Source organism: Meriones unguiculatus (genome assembly GCF_030254825.1).
Source record: "Meriones unguiculatus strain TT.TT164.6M chromosome Y unlocalized genomic scaffold, Bangor_MerUng_6.1 ChrY_unordered_Scaffold_23, whole genome shotgun sequence".
Classification (NCBI taxonomy): Eukaryota; Metazoa; Chordata; class Mammalia; order Rodentia; family Muridae; genus Meriones; species Meriones unguiculatus.
In genome coordinates, this window is record NW_026843709.1 from 29,382,417 (window position 1) to 29,385,800 (window position 3,384).

The window sequence follows — 3,384 nt, forward strand, 5'->3', positions numbered from 1 at the left end:
ACTATGTTAATCCTACCAAGCCATGAGCATGGGAGATCTTTCCATCTTCTCATATCTTCTTCTAATTCTTTCTTCAGAGCTTTGAAATTTTTTTCATACAAGTCTTTGACTTCCTTGGTTAGGGTTACTCCGAGGTACCTTATATCATTTGTGGCTATTGTGAAGAGTGTTGTTTCCTTAATTTCTTTCTCAGCCCTTTTGTCTTTTGTATACAGGAGGGCTACTGATTTTTTTGAGTTAATTTTGTATCCTGCCACTTTGCTGAAGGTGTTTATCAGCTGTAGGAGTTCCCTGGTAGAGTTTTTGGGGTCACTCACGTATACTATCATATCATCTGCAAAGAGTGATAATTTGACTTCTTCCTTTCCAATTTGTATCCCCTTGATCTCCTTCAACTGTCTTATTGCTCTAGCAAGGACTTCCAGCACTATGTTGAAGAGATATGGAGAGAGTGGGCAGCCTTGTCTTGTCCCTGATTTCAGTGGGATTGCTTTAAGTTTCTCTCCGTTCAATTTGATGTTGGCTATAGGCTTCCTGTATATCGCCTTTACTATGTTTAGATATGTGCCTTGTATCCCTGATCTCTCCAATACTTCGAACATGAATGGATGTTGGATTTTGTCAAATGCTTTTTCAGCATCTAGGGAGATTATCATGTGGCTTTTTTCTTTCAGTTTATTAATATAGTGGATCACATTGATGGATTTCTGTATATTGAACCACCCCTGCATACCTGGGATGAAGCCTACTTGGTCATAGTGGATAATATCTTTGATGTGTTCTTGGATTCGGTTTGCAAGTATTTTATTAAGTATTTTTGCATCAATGTTCATAAGGGAGATTGGCCGGAAATTCTCTTTCTTTGTTGAGTCTTTGTGAGGTTTAGGTACCAAGGTGACTGTGGCTTCATAGAATGAATTTGGTAATATTCCTTCTGTTTCTATTTTGTGGAATAGTTTGAAGAGAATTGGTGTTAGCTCTTCTTTGAAGTTCTGGTAGAATTCTGCGCTGAAGCCATCTGGTCCTGGGCTTTTTTTGGATGGGAGACTTTTGATGACCGCTTCTATTTCTTTGGGGGATATAGGTCTATTTAGTTGATTTACCTGGTCCTGGTTCAGCTTTGGTAAGTCAAATCGATCAAGAAAATTGTCCATTTCATTTAGATTTTCAAATTTTGTGGCATATAGACTTTTGAAGTAAGTCCTAATGATTGTTTGGATTTCCTCAGTGTCTGTAGTTATATACCCCTTTTCATTTCTGATTTTGTTGATTTGGGTGGTGTCTCTCTGCCTTTTAGTTAGCCTGGCTAAGGGTTTGTCGATCTTGTTGATTTTCTCAAAGAACCAGCTCTTGGTTTCATTGATTCTTTGAATTGTTTTATTTGTTTCCAATTGATTGATTTCAGCCCTGAGTTTGATTATTTCCAGCCATCTACTACTTCTGGGTGTGTCTGCTTCTTCTTTTTCTAGGGTTTTTAAGTGAGCCATTAGGGTGCTTGAATGAGCTGTCTCGAATTTCTTCTTGAAGGCACTAAGTGCTATGAACTTTCCTCTTAGCACTGCTTTCATTGTGTCCCACAAGTTCGGGTATGTTGTGTCTTCATTTTCATTGATTTCTAGAAAGACTTTAATTTTTTTCTTTATTTCTTCTCTGACCCAGCTGTCATTTAGTAACAAGTTGTTCAGTTTCCATGAGTGTGTAGGCTTTTTGTTATTTCTGTTATTGTTGAGGTCCAGCTTTATTCCATGGTGATCAGACAAGATACATGGGATTATTTCAATCTTCTTGTATCTGTTGAGGCTCGCTTTGTGACCCACTATGTGGTCTATTTTGGAGAAGGTTCCATGAGGTGCTGAGAAGAAGGTAAATTCTTTTGTGTTTGGGTGTAAAGTTCTGTAAATGTCTGTTAGGTCCATTTGATTCATGACCTCTGTCAGAGACATTGTTTCTTTGTTTAATTTCTGTTTTGTTGACCTGTCCTTTGTTGAGAGTGGGGTGTTGAAGTCTCCCACTATTAATGTGTGTGGATCTATATGTGCTTTAAATTTTATCAATGTTTATTTCACAAATGTGGGTGCCCTTGTATTTGGGGCATAGATGTTCAGGATTGTGATGTCTTCCTGGTGGAATTTTCCCTTGATGAGTATGAAGTGTCCTTCCCCATCTCTTTTGATTAATTTTTGTTGAAAGTCTATTTTATCAGATATTAGAATGGCTACTCCTGCTTGCTTCTTGGGTCCGTTTGCTTGGAAAGTCGTCTTCCAACCCTTTACCCTCAGGTAATGTCTATCTTTGTGTCTTAGGTGTGTTTCTTGTATGCAACAGATTGCTGGGTTTTGTTTACGTATCCATTCTGTTAATCTGTGTCTTTTTATTGGAGAGTTGAGTCCATTGATTTTGAGAGAGATTAATGACCAGTGGCTGTTAGATCTCTTGATTTTGATGTTGGCTGTGGTCATCAGGTTGTGTGCTTGGTTGCTTTTTGTTTTACTGAAGTGAGGTTATTTATTTCCTGTGTTTTCTTGAATGTAGCTAGCTTTCTTGGGTTGTATTTTCCCTTCCAGTGTCTTCTGTAATGCTGGATTTGTTTGTAGGTATTGTTGAAATTTGTTTTTGTCATTGAATATCTTGTTTTCTCCATCTATGAGGACTGAGAGTTTTGCTGGGTATAGTAGCCTGGGCTGACATCTGTGTTCTCTTAGGGTCTGCATGATATCCGTCCAGGCCCTTCTGGCTTTCATAGTCTCTGTTGAAAAGTCAGGTGTGATTCTAATGGGTTTGCCATTATATGTTACTTGGCCTTTTTCCCTTGCAGCTTTTAGTATTCTTTCTTTGTTCTGTATACTTACTGTTTTGATTATTATGTGGCGGGAGGATTTTCTTTTCTGGTCAAATTTGTTGGGTGTTCTGTAGGCCTCATGTATTCTAATTGGCCTCTTTTTTAGCTTGGGGAAATTTTCTTCAATGATTTTGTTGAGAATATTTTCTGGGCCTTGGAGAAGGGAGTCTTCTTTTTCCTCTATACCTATTATTCTTAGGTTTTGTCTTTTCATATTGTCTTGCATTTCTTGGACAGTCTGTGTCAGGAATTTTTCGGATTTAACATTTTCTTTGACAGATACATCGATTTCTTCCATTGTATCTTCTACACCTGAGATTCTTTCTTCCATCTCTTTTAGTCTGTTGGTTATGCTTACCTCTGTAGTTCCTGTTTTCTTCCCTAGATTCTTCCTTTCCATTATTTCTTCCATTTGTGTTTTCTTTAATTTTTCCAATTCTATCTTCAGGTCTTGAGTTGTTTTGTTTACTTCCTTCACCTGTCTGATTGTACTTTCCTGTTTTTCTTTTAGTTCCTTCAACTCTGTTTCTATCTTTTCATTCAGT